The sequence below is a fragment of the Canis lupus genome, chromosome 7 (genome assembly GCF_003254725.2).
Source record: "Canis lupus dingo isolate Sandy chromosome 7, ASM325472v2, whole genome shotgun sequence".
In the NCBI taxonomy this organism is placed as follows: domain Eukaryota; kingdom Metazoa; phylum Chordata; class Mammalia; order Carnivora; family Canidae; genus Canis; species Canis lupus.
The window spans coordinates 61,337,830-61,351,340 of NC_064249.1; the positions used below are offsets into that span (position 1 = coordinate 61,337,830).

The following is a 13,511-nucleotide window of genomic DNA, read 5'->3' on the forward strand; positions in this document are numbered from 1 at the left end:
TAACTATTTGATGTTAGTTAAGTGGAAATATTGCTATTTTACTATAAAAACTAACATTTGAAACCCAGTTTAATGTACCCGTTTCAAGTTGTAGCTAACATACTAGTTGTAACCACCACTACTCATAAGAAATAAATGGAAAGATTAAAATGCCTTCCTAATATTCTATTGCCTCTTGCCTCTTAAATTCTACCAGGTTTTGTTTGCCTTTTCTTTTCTTTTCTTTTTTTTTTTTTTGAGATTTTTGAGGTTTTGGAGAGTAGATACGTCACCATGGAGCTCTTAAAATTCTCTCACTTTCCTCCCCCCCCCCCCCCGCTTTGTTTTCTCTCTTTCTCTTGCATTATCCTACTTTTGGATTATATCACTTTTCCAGTTATAATGACCCTCCAAACTCACTAGATTATGTACTTCCTGTATACATTGGACTGTCTCCTTGAAAAGCAACTCTGTTCATCAACATGAAATACTCATGTCTTGCTGTCATTGAAAGAGAAAAAAATTAGCATATATGGCTTATTTACATAATACCCAAAGTACTTCATTATTATTTAAGGGTGTTGTTCATTATTATTCAAGGATTTATGAATAACATTTGTATGTATAACAACTATCCTTCCCTACTGTGTACTGAAGTCTTGTTCTCTTCTGACATTTGAAAACAATGATTAGAATAGTAAATTCTCATTTTGTACTTTTTCTCCTCAAAATCCTTTGGTCCTTTTTTATCTTTTCTCAGTAATTTCCACATTGACCGGATCATCTTTTCTGGTCTCAACTTTTTCCACTTTCAGGGAGGACTGTATTTCATAGTTAATGCTTGTCCCTGTTCTTTTTTAAATCTTTTCCTTAAGTGTATTTATTAAATGAATATTCTTTATTTATTGCTTACCATATAATAATATCTTGTCTTTATAATTGCATACTCCCTATGGCATTTATTTCACAATCCTTTCTTTAAAATTTGTTTTAGAAGATCTTTCTATTCCACTTTTATTTGGACTAAAGGAAATCCCTAAGGCTCTAACCTATAACCTGTTTTATTCTCCCATTTTATCTGTGGATGCACTCAAGTTTAGCTATTATTTTTATGGTACAAATCCTCATAACATTATCCATCTATTCAATCATGTTCAGATTATTGTATCTACTTCTGAGCCCTGCATTTAAAGAAAAGCATTAACAAACTCAGATACGTCTGGAGGAGGATGATTAAATTGATTGAATGCTCCTAAACCCTGTCCTGTAAGGAATGGCTGTAGGAATTGTGTGTATTTATTTATTGTTTATCCTGGAGTAAAAAAGATTAAGAGTAGACAGGATAATTGTTTTCAATAATTGGAAAGTCTGTCATGTAAAGGAGAACAGATTTGTTATGAGTTGTTCTTGAAGGCTCTACCAGAACGAACTTGTACAAATTATGAGTAAATAGGTTCAGATATTCTCTGATAAAGATCAGAGATTGAATCTTACACATTTTGGATTTGCATACAGTGTCTGGCACTAAATACAGGGCCATGATTGTATTTGAACCTAATGGATGTATATTTGTAGGATTGAATTGGCTGGAATTGAAAGACTGAACCTAACAGCAAAAACAGACTGCCTTTTAAAGTAAAAATACCCAATCTTTCAACAGATACCTGTAGATTAGGTATAGTACATGTGTTTCCATGCTGGGCACACAGACTGTAAAGATATTAACATCTTAATATTGCTTCTATGGGCCAAGGATCCTTCTAAATATTTTGCACATATTAAGTTATTTCACAGCAACCTCACATGGTAGGTATTTTTATTACCCCAATTTAGATGTGGGGAAACTGAGGCACACAAAGGTTACATAATAAGCTGCATCACAGAACTAGGAAATCCTCAAACTGTGATTTGCACCCAGGCGTTCAGGCTCTAGAATCTTCCTACTTAACTACCACACACTACATAATAACATAGTATGGATGTAGGATAGTATATATTTTGTATGTAATACAAAGTAACTACATACTTTGACAGATGAATGGTTAAAGAAGATGTGAATATATACACAATGGAATATTGCTCGACTATCAGAAAAGATGAATACCTATCATTTACTTCTACTTGGATGGAACTGGAGGGTATTATGCTGAATGAAATAGGCAAATCAGAGAAAGACAGTTATTATATGGCTTCACTCATGCAGAATATAAGAAATAGTGAAAGGGGACTGTAAGGGAAAGGAGGGAAACTGAGTGAGGAAGAATTAGAGAGGGAGACAAACCATGAGAGACTCCTAATTCTGGAAAACAAAGGTTTGCAGAAGGGGAGGTGGGTGGGGGGATGGGGTAACTGAGTGATGGGCATTAAGGAGGGCATGTGATAAGATGAGCCCTGGATGTTATACTACTATATGTTGGCAAATTGAATTTAAATTAAAAAATACAAAAACAACAAAAACAAAACAAAGAAAGTAACTACATACTTAACTTAGGCTATAGTAAACTGCCTCCAGTAATGAAAGACTAGAGGATGTTCATAAACAAAAAGAGGATTTTTGGAATGGAATATAACCCAGTCCAATTCCGTTCTAGGGATTTCTTGGCCAATGGCCTATTGGTCCAGTCTTCACATAAAGTGATCTTCCCAAAGTGCAAGCCTGATCATTCCACTCCCTTCAGACCTGTCTTATGTTCTTCTATGTCCACAGGACAAGTGTGATCACCATAGTTGACATCAAGGCTGTGGTGTGTCTCAACCTGCACCTCTCACCTCATCTCTCACTGAACTCTGCATCAGACTGTATGGTTACATAAACTTGTCCTGCAGATTTCTTGTATGGAAAGATAAAAGGATTATTATGAAAATTAAATTAAATAATCAATGCTTAGAATAGTGCCTAGCATATAATAACTGTTGAATAAATAAATGTTAGTACTTTTATTTCCATTTATTTCTGAATATCCTGCAAAAATTGTTACACTCAAAATATAGCTGATTACTTAGTTCTCTTACTGTACTTAGACTTGCTTTGTAATAGATTGAAAAATAAAGGAAATCTATTGGCTCTCCTAATTTACAAATACAGAGATCAAGTGAACGCAGTCAGGGGCCAGTCAGAGTTTTCTGTTTTCTCTACAGGTGTCAGGTTGCCTTCCTTTGTGCTGCCTTGTTCTTCAGGCCAGCTTCCATCAGAGAAGCCAGAGGCTTCCAGCAACAGCATGAACTATGTGCTTTCCTAGTCACATTCATGGCGAGAGAAAAATATCACCTCCCATGACCAGCCAACCAAAGTTTTGTTCTGCGTAGCTCACCCCCTGGGTTACCTAACTCCCAGAACCTGGGATCGGATCTGGAAAAAAGGTCTTTGATGGTGTAACTAAATTAAGGATCTCAAGATAAACTCATTCTGGTTTATCTGGGCAGGCCCTAAATCCAATGACAAGTATCCTTATAAAACACACAGAGAAGGCTGTGGCTGTGTGAAAGTGGAAACAGGTTGGAGCCACCAGAAGCCAGAAGCAGCAAGGAGGTATTCTCCCCTAGAGCCTCCAGGGGGATTATGGCCCTGACTACACCTTGATTTTGGATTTCCAGCTTCCAGAACCATGAGAGAATAAATTTCTTTTGTTTTAAGCCACCAAGTTTGTAATAATTTGTTATGGCAGCCCCAGGAAACTAATACAGCAGGCCATTCCTGAACCAACTGTTTTGACGAGGAGTTTAGGATTAATTTCCTGTTAGGTTTACACTATTTCGGGCCCATCACTGGAGCTGGAGGTGAGGACTCTGTCCTAAATGGTGTGGCTTCCATACAGACAACCAGAAGGAACATTAGGGAGGCACCACACCACCCACTTTATTCTTTAATTCTGCTTCTTACTTGTTTCCTACCCATTTCTGTTACTTATACCACAGTTGATTTCAGTTGTGAACTGGAAGCCATCTCTCATGTAGCACTCCTTAGGTTACATTATTAACTACTCTTAATAACTAACACCCAGTTGTTTCATTGGACTTGCTAACTCCGTCACCTTATCTGATATAAGCCCTTGCCGATGACTGCTTCAAATCGTCTCAGACATGACCACTCAAATTGCCATGTTCTTGTACCACCTTGGCCAAATCCCAGGACTCCAGAGAACTTTTCCAGGCCTTCCTCTATCTTCATAGATCCCTTTGATAAAGTAGAATTTGGCCATCTCTGTGTTACTTAATGTGATCCTGATGACTCCTGGCTGGCATGCTACAAATTCTGGTGACAATGCTTAAACAAATGTAAAATATAACATTGTTGTGTTCTCTGTATTTAACACATTAGAATAGGGAACAAGTAAACATAAGGGATGAGATGAATAATTCATTTAACAATAATCTCTATAAGGGGTCTCCCCCCCAACACAAATGTTTGTGTTAAATGTTTGCGAGGGCTTTTACTTTTAGTCTCGTGTAGTCTATAAAGATAGACTATTATTTGCCTAAAAGCAGACGAACAACTTTGCACTGAACACGAGGATATAAAATGTGAGTTTAAAACTACTTCATCTAAAACAAAGAATATAAGGGCAAAGCCTTGTCTTGTTAAAAACTTTAATTATAATTAAATTTTAATTACAACAGCTAAAAGTGGAAGGTACCCGTTAAATAAATTATACAGGAAATCAAAGTAACAGAATACATAAGGAAGCACCTATAAATTAGTGTCTAGTAAAGGAATATGTTTCTGTGTTCTGCATGACAAAACAGAACAAAAAAATTGAACAATTGTGCCATCACAGAAATAGACCAAAAAACACTATGCTTAAGAAACCACGTGAAAAATATTTGAAAAGATCAGTATTATTTTACCCATTCATAGCAATTTCACAAACTGTCTCCTTTTAAAATGTTACTTTATAATGTATTGTACTGTATTTTCTTTGCAGCTTTAACAGATCCTAGCAGATCTTAGCTGAGTGGTTCGAACAGCACAGATGTATGATCTTGCAGTTCTTTGTTCAGAAGTGTGACAGACTAAGTCAGGGTGTCCGCAGGTCCATGTTCCTTCCTGGAGTCTCCAGGGAGGATTCATTTTCTTTCTTGTCCTTTTGAGGCCACCTGCATTCCTTGGCTCATGGTTCCTTCCTCCATCTCCACCATCTCCAAAGCTAACTGAACTGGTTGAGTTCTTCTCACATCACAGCACTCTGACTTCCTCTGTTGCTCCCCTCTTACACTTTTAAGGACCCTTGTGATTACATTGGGCCCACCCAGGTAATCCAGAATAGTCTCCCTAAATTAAGATCAGTTGATTAGCAAAACCTTCATTCCATCTGCATTAATTCCCCATCACTAGGTAGGATAATATATTTGCAGGCTCCAGTGAGGAGGGGATGACTCTTTGGGGAAGGGGGCATTAGTCTGCCTTCCACATGTACTGTGGTCAAGCTCTTGGCTTTGACAAATTGTTCTATGGTTATGTAAAATGGTATCGTTGGAGGAAGTTGAGTAAAGGGTAGGTAGGGAATCTATCTTTGCAACTTTTATGTGAGTCTAAAATTATTTCAAAACCATAGCTTTAAAAATTGCTTGAGGATTGAGTGAACATATATAGAAATTGCCTATAGAATTTCAGAATTTGCACAATAATAAAATGGATTAAGTTATTTAACATCCAAAATAGTAAAAACATTAAGTAATAAATATAAATAATTTTCACATTTCTCATTCAATTAAGAGTAATTCAGTCAAGATTTATGGTATTATGACTGATAATGCATTTACAATAACTAAATAAGGTGAGTGCTATCTACATTTTTTCCCTTTAAGTAAAACACTGTCCATAATTGACAAAATATCCTTTGACTACATACCACACTCTAATCTCACTATGGTTGATAAAGCCAATATATTTTTTAAGAGTTTATATGCCCACAATACCTAGCAAATGAAAACTTTAATTTCCTTAAACCAGATAGGCAAAATGCTTTATAATTTTACACTTTATCTATACTTTTCTAAAAGATCACATATTCTGTTTAACTTAATATATTCTAAAACTGTCAGATGCATAGTACAGATTTCACTGTCCCATCTTTACAGATAAAATTAAGTCTGAAAAGTTTACATGGGATTTCTGGTCAAGAAAAGGACATCTGTTAATGTTTTAGTATCCTAGTCCATTCAGGCCAGTGGAAGATGAATTAAAAAAAAAAGAAAAACATTAAACCATACTCAATATCATAAACAGAAGTAAAAAACAAAACTGGTGAAATAGGCAGAAATTATGAGTCAGTTAGGCTTTGAGTATGGAAGCTGCTGGGCTGTCTGGGAGTTTAGCTCCCATGTGGGAACTAGTAGCTAGGTTCATTGACTGGTTTACAATAGCCCCAGTGTCACCCTAGGTCAGAAACACTAAGCCTACAATGATGAACCTTAGCTCTGGATAGGAGCCCAAGGTACAACTTGGAGGCCACTGCAGAATTACTTGATAAGGAAGGAATGGCACAGAGAGGCAGAAGATGGGGAAAGAGAGAAAAAGGGAAATAAAAATTTAAAAACTCTTCCATCCTAAATGAGCTTATTCATGAGCTTATTCATAAGCATTCCAAGATCATGAATAAATCTAATGCTAAGACATTTATGAGCAAAATTACAAGCAAAATTTAAGTTTTTGTATGGTCTGACAAAAACTTTAAAATACATATAAAATATTCATAGTAAAGGATAGTTTCTAGTAAAAGTGTATAAAACTTTCTGGTAGGTGTGATTTATCCAATACCACCAAGCAGTTCTCCAGTTCTCCATGAACACTAACCAGGCATCACATAAATTTAACTCAGTTATAACACCATCTACCTGGAGATAGCATCAGATCCCACAAATTAAGGGCTCAGTCTGACAAGATTTCTCCCTCCTGCTATCCACACCACCACCACCCCACTACCCCCGTCTTGCATTTCAGATGTCAGTCACAAGTCCAGATTGTCACCTTGCTTCTGACCAACTGGCTGTAGATTGGAGGATGCCACAACCCCCTCCTCAGATTCCATTAGTTTGCTAGAGAGGCTGACAGAACTCAGGGAAACATTTTACTTACTAGATTCCTGGTTTATTATAAAAGAATATTATAACAGATATAGATGAATGGCCAGATGAATTACATAAGGCAAAAAAGTGTCCCAAGCTCAAGAACTTTTGTCCCAACAGAACTGGAATGTATCACATTAATATGGATGCATTCTGGTTCACCAACCTGAAAGTTCTTTGAACCCTGTGGGTTTGGGTTTTATGAAAGCTTCTAATATTGCATAGGAATGACTGATTAGATCATTGGCCACCAGTGGTTGATTCAACCTCCAGCACCTCACCTCTCCCCAGAGGTCAAGGGTTGAGACTGAAAGTCTCAACTCCCTATCAAGGTTAGTTCTCTTGGCAACCAGCATCCATCCTTATTTGACCAAGTCACCTTGTTAACATAACAAGACACCTTTATCACTTATCACTGAGGAAATGTCAAGGATTTTAGCAGCCCTATGTGAGAAACAGGGAGGAAGACCAAACATATATATATTTTTATTTTAAATAACAATCTCACAAACTAGAAAAGCAGAGAAAATATGTAGCCAAACTCGAGAGAGGTTCACCACTTGGGTGCACCAAATTGAACACAACCCAAAGAAATGTTGAAAGGAAAGAACTTTTTATTATTTGTTCTAAGTATGGTGACTAGGAGATTGCTTTCAAAGCACTGTCTCTACATGGGGTTAATACAGGGAGCTTTTATTCAGTGTATTAGAGAACAGACACTGAATAAACACAAACACTTTAGTTCAATTGTGCATGCCGAGCAGGTCAACATGCTAATACCTACGTCACATGTTCAGAAAATGGCAGAAAACTTGCCCATACTTAGTATTATAATGACCTAAAGGTAACTTCAAGAAACTTAGGGGAGCTTCTGCACAGGTCTTCAGCTCCATTCCAGCTAAATGGGCTCATTCTTTTTTAAAGATTCATTTATTATTTTAGGGAAAGAGAGCACATGCCTGCAGGGAAGAGGGGAGAGAAAGGGAGAGAGAGGATCTCAAGCAGACTCCTCACCAACCACAGAGCACTACACAAGTTCAATCCCACGACCCTGACATCACGACCCTTACCTGAAATGAAGTCAGATGCTCAATCGAATGAGCCACCCAGGTGCCCCTCAAACAGGCTCATTTAGCAGGGCGCTATCAATGTAACACTTAGTTGGGCATCTCCTTGGTTGGAACTGTTGGTTCTGTAAAACGAAACGCAATCCTTCCCTGCTTTCGGCCCTCCTATTTGAGTAACTTCCTACTGCATCCTGGCTAACAAAATGAAACAAGAATAAATGGATATGGAGAAGGAGAAATTGAGATACTATAAAAGTGATGGAAAAAATACAATAGAATAAACACTGGAATAGACAAAAACGGAGAAATTGGTAAATTAGAAAAATTGCTCAGAAAAATTAACCCCGATTATAGCTTAAAAGAAAAAGAATGGTTATTAATTTTCAGAGTGCTGAGAGAAAATAATTTAACCTGAATTCGTATTTAACCATACTATCATTCCAGAATGAGGACAAAAATAAGATAATTTTGTACATACAAAATCAAAGATAATTTAACTCTCAGATATTCACTAGAAGAAATATTTAAGGCTATATTTCAATAAGAAAGAAAGTGAACTAAGAAGGTGTAGCACTCAAAAATTAACACTGAACAGATGATAAAATGCCAACAATTGTATTTATTTAATAACTGATAATAAATAAATATTTCCTTTAAATAATTGAACTTAAATAGAAAATCTCAAACATGATTAGGATGAGGAAATAATTCAGTGTCTACTTAAAGCATGCCGAAGTTCCTATGAAAACTATAAACTATTAGAAAAATTCATAGCTGGGACGCTTGGGTGGCTCAGTGGTTGAGCACCTGCCTTTGGCTCGGGTCATGATCCCAGGATCCTGGGATCCAGTCCTGCATCGGGCTCCCTGCAAAGAGCCTGCTTCTCCCTCTGCCTGTGTCTCTGCTTCTCTCTCTGTGTCCCTCATGAAAAAAATAAATATTATCTTAAAAAAAATTCATAGCTAAGAAAGTCTTATTTTTTAATTTAAAGTACAGCTTAGCTAACAAAATCTGTGGATTCAGAGAAAGCATAAAGGAACAGAGAAAATTAGATAACTTCAGGAAAATTCTAAGAAATACAAGAAAGTAAAAATCGTTAAAAAAAGACAAAACCAATTTAAATTACAAAATATTTAGAACTGAATGACAATGAAAGTACTACACATAAAAATGCAATTTGCAGGCAGCCCTGGTGGCACAGTGGTTTAGTGCCGCCTGCAGCCCAGGGTGTGATCCTGGAGACCCGGGATCAAGTCCCACATTGGGCTCCCTGCATGGGGCCTGCTTCTCCCTCTGCCTCTCTCTCTCTCTCTCTCTCTCTCTTGCTCTGTGTTTCTCATGAATAAATAAAAAATAAAAAAATCTTTAAAAAAATGCAATTTGCTGCTAAAGTAGTTTTGTAGGAAATTCGTGGCCTTATGTAAATGTGTTTTATAAAAAAGAAAGTTCTAAAATACATGAATTAATTTTCAATTAAAAGACTAAAAAGAAAACCCAACAGATATCCATAAAGAAGTAGAATGAAGAAAGAAATAAAGATAGGAGAAGAGATCAGTGAAACAGAACAAATAAACCAAGAAAAAAAAGAGAGAGGAATTGCAATATACTTTTAAGCAAAACAGACAAATCTCTAGCAAGAATGATCAAAGAAAAGAAACACAAGTACATAATATTAGGAATGGAGAGGTGGCTTACCTAAGGCTATGAAAGATCTTTAAAATCATAAAATCCCATGAACAACTTTATGCTGGTACATTTGGAAACCCAAAGGAAATGATAATTGTGTGGGCAATGTAATTTTCTAAAGCTGGCTCAAAAAAGTAGAATGAATAAACAAATAACCATTAAGAAAATTAAATCAGTAATCAGATTCATTTTCCATCCCTCCAAGATAGGCCCAGATGTTCATACAAACATATGACATTGGACCAATAGAACAGAATAGTATCTAGAAGCAGTAACAAACATATAAGAATTTGAAATATAAGAAAATCATTAGAAATCAGTAGTGTAACAAAAAAAAAATCAGTAGTGAAATGATAACCTCAATTAAGAGTTGGACAAGTGGTATCTGTATGGAATGGATGCCTTACAACGTACATAAAATAAATTCCAGGTGGATTCAAGTACTAAATATGAGGAACAGAACTTTGTAACTTTTGAAAGTAAATACAGAAGAATAATTTTAATATTTGAGGATAAGGAATATTATCTTGGGAAATTCATAAAGAACACAGAATTGATATCTCCCATCTCTACCATGCCCTACCCTGCTTTGTGATTTGGGAGGCTTACCAGAATGTGCTGCATAAAAAGTTTTTCTGAGTTTTGGGGCTTAGGGGACTTTTTTAGATTCCACATATGAGTGAGGTCATTCAGTATTTGTCCTCTGTCTGACTTCTTTCACTTAGCAGAATGTCCTCAAGTTTCATCCGTGTTGTCCCAAATGGCAGGATCTCCTCTTTCAACAGTGGTTGCCAAATAGGCTTTCAACAGGGTTTGCCAAACAGGAGTCACTAACAAGGTCCTCAGGCCAGGAAGAATTGAGGATAGAAGAGTGATTCTTCTGGTTCCCTTAACACCCAGTAGATCATGTTGTCTATGTCTCTGTGCAATAAATGACAGCTCTCATCAGCCAGCCTTCTCCTTCCACCCCCTCCAAGAATACCTGTCTACTTCCTGACTTGGCTTCTAAGAGTGGTTGCTGTTACTGACCCTTGGGAACTACTCAATTCTTTGTTAGTTTCTCAAAATGCTGATCAGTCTTTGGAAATTGTCCTATTACTAACCTCTCCACAATTTCATGAGCTTGAGTATATTCTGTGCTTTCTTTCAAGACTCTAGCTGATACATCAAGAAGGAAAAATATGACAAAATTTGACTTAAAACCTCTTCATGATAAGACAACCACACCACCAGCAGAAGAAGGGAGTGGGGGAGGATGGAAGGAAAGAAAAAGAAAGATTTTTATAATGTCTATAACTGACAAAGAATTGCCATCCAAAATGCAAAGGGAACTACACATCAATAAGAAAAATGAGGAAGAGATAGAAGCAGGAAATTCATAGAGGTGGTAAGTAGAATAGGAAAAAAGCAAAACAAAGTAAAACCCCAGGGAATTATAAACTTTCAGAACCTACACAACTTGTGAGCCTCCTCACATCTTCTGGCTTCCTGGACAGCTATGGGTGGAGAGATGTCTGGAAAAGAGGCATCTGAGACAGCCAGGGCAGAGTGCTGTCTTCAGGCTCATCTGGGAATGACAGCAGTAGAGCAGTCGCTGGAGGAGTTATAGAGGAAGTCACTGGAGGAAGAGGTTCAGGAAAAGACCCAGGTTGGCATAGTATTTATGGAGTTGAGTTTCACAGTAGTCTGGAAGTGATTGAGGCATAGAATTATGGGCAGAAACAGATGGTAGTAAACTTTGTGAGAGCAGGTGGTAAATTGAGGAAGTTCATCCCTGATGGTCTCTTACTCTCTCGAGTATAAGAAAGAGATAGAGAATGACAGGGACTACTGAGGTCCTCCTAAGGTAGAGGGTAAGGACAGGTGATCTCCTGACTTTGAGGTTCTTTGCCAGAATGTTTTATGCCAATTTGTTCCAAACCATACTCTACATTTCAAAACTCCCTCCCTAAAATCATAGACTTCTGTCCAACCGGACAACTCATGATTTCCTTTTAAATAAATTGCCTCTAGGGGCACTCAGGTGGCTCAGTTAGTTAAGCATCCAACTCTTGGTTTCAGCTCAGGCCATGATCTCAGGGTCATGAGATTGAGCCCCGTGTGAATGTGAGATTCTCTCTCTCCCTCTCCCTCCCCCTCTTCCCCTCCCCCCACTGACACAGTCTCTCACTCAAATAAATCTTTAAAAAATTTTTAAAAAATAAAACAAATAAATTGCCTCAATCTGATAAGTATACTAAAGTCTTAAAATGCTTCTATTGGTAACCATACTTATTTAAAATAATTTGCCCAGTTTTATTGAGATATAACTGACATACAGCACCATGTAAGTTTGATATGCATGGCACCTTAAGAATAGTAAGAATATGCTGAGTAATATTCTTCATCCATTCATCCATTGGTGGACGCTGAAGTTATTTCCATATCTTGGCTATTGTAAGTAACACCGAAATTGGGGGTGCAGGTATCTCGTTGACATAGTATTTTCATTTCCTCCAGATAAATACTCAGAAGTGGAGTTGCAGGATCACATGGTAGTTGTTTTTAATTGTTTGAGGAGCCTCTATGCGATTTTCTATTAGTGGTTACTCCAGTTTACTGTCCCACCAATAGTGTACAAGTGATCCCTTTTCTCCACATCCATGCCAGCATTTGTTATCTCTTGTCTTTTTTGATGATGGGCATTCTAACAGGCTTGAGGTGATATCTCATTGTGCTTTTGATTTGCATTTCCTTGATGATTAATGATGTTGAGCATCTTTTTTTAACAATTTTTTAAAAAAGATTTTATTCATTCATTCATGAGAGAAACACACACACACACACAGAGAGAGAGAGAGAGAGAAAGAGAGGCAGAGACACAGGCAAAGTGAGAAGCAGGCTCCATGCAGGGAGCCCAACATGGGACTCGATCCTGGGACTCCAGGATCACGCCCTGGGACGAAGCAGCACTAAACCCTGAGCCACCTGGGCTGCCCTAATGTTGAGCATCTTAAAAGGATAATTTCTAAAGTGTTGGAAAATAGATAATGTAGTGAAACCATTGTTTTTATATATCTATTTGTGTTAGTTTGGGATAAATCAATAGGATATGCAAATCAAAATAAATATGTATTTCTTTTAACAAAGCCACATAGATTCCTCTTTCATGATTTAATTTGGAAGTTAGGACTAAGGATTTATAAGTACAACTAGAAAACTAGTTCATTTACCTGTATTTTGTTATTAGAGCTCCAAATTCAGTTCAGTGCAGTGCACACTGTTGAGTACTGGTTAGGTTCAAGGTACTGTGTTTAGACTGGGGAGAGGAAGGAGTTGTATGAAATACAGGAAGCCTCTGACCGTAGAAATGTATAATGCTTGTACATAAAATAGCATTATTCCAAGTAATTTCAGTCTCCAGTAGTCTGCACTTTTCCTGCAGGCGTAGAGGTAGATGTACGATCTCCAAATAGGTGTGTTTTCCCATCACAACTGACCTTCAGGTTTGCTTAAAGCAGTACTGCTGCTCCTCCTGCCTCACCTTTGTTTAATGAGAGCCATTTCCTAATGCCAACGTTGGGTTAATGGACTGAGATGGGAGAAAATCAAACGTATCTCTTCGTTTTACACCAGATTGCCTTTCTGCCTTGTGGCTTTAATCACTCAATCCTACTCACATCTGCCATAATAACAATTATGGGTTTTCTCCTGACTTCTTACCCAGGAGGATAT

General features: G+C 37.2%; 1 protein-coding gene and 1 long non-coding RNA gene across 2 annotated transcripts in view; one reads left to right on the forward strand and one right to left on the reverse strand.

Annotated features, from left to right (window-relative positions):
* The window catches only part of CHST9 (carbohydrate sulfotransferase 9), a 241,856-nt gene that overhangs the window by 24,550 nt on the left and 203,795 nt on the right, over positions 1-13,511 (forward strand). The gene's annotated exons all lie outside the window — the stretch shown is intronic.
* Positions 4,573-11,902, reverse strand: LOC112647933 (uncharacterized). The gene is made up of 3 exons (XR_003128574.3): positions 11,252-11,902; positions 8,115-8,306; positions 4,573-5,248 (listed from the first exon to the last, which is right to left on the reverse strand). It is a non-coding gene; the product is annotated as an uncharacterized LOC112647933 (long non-coding RNA).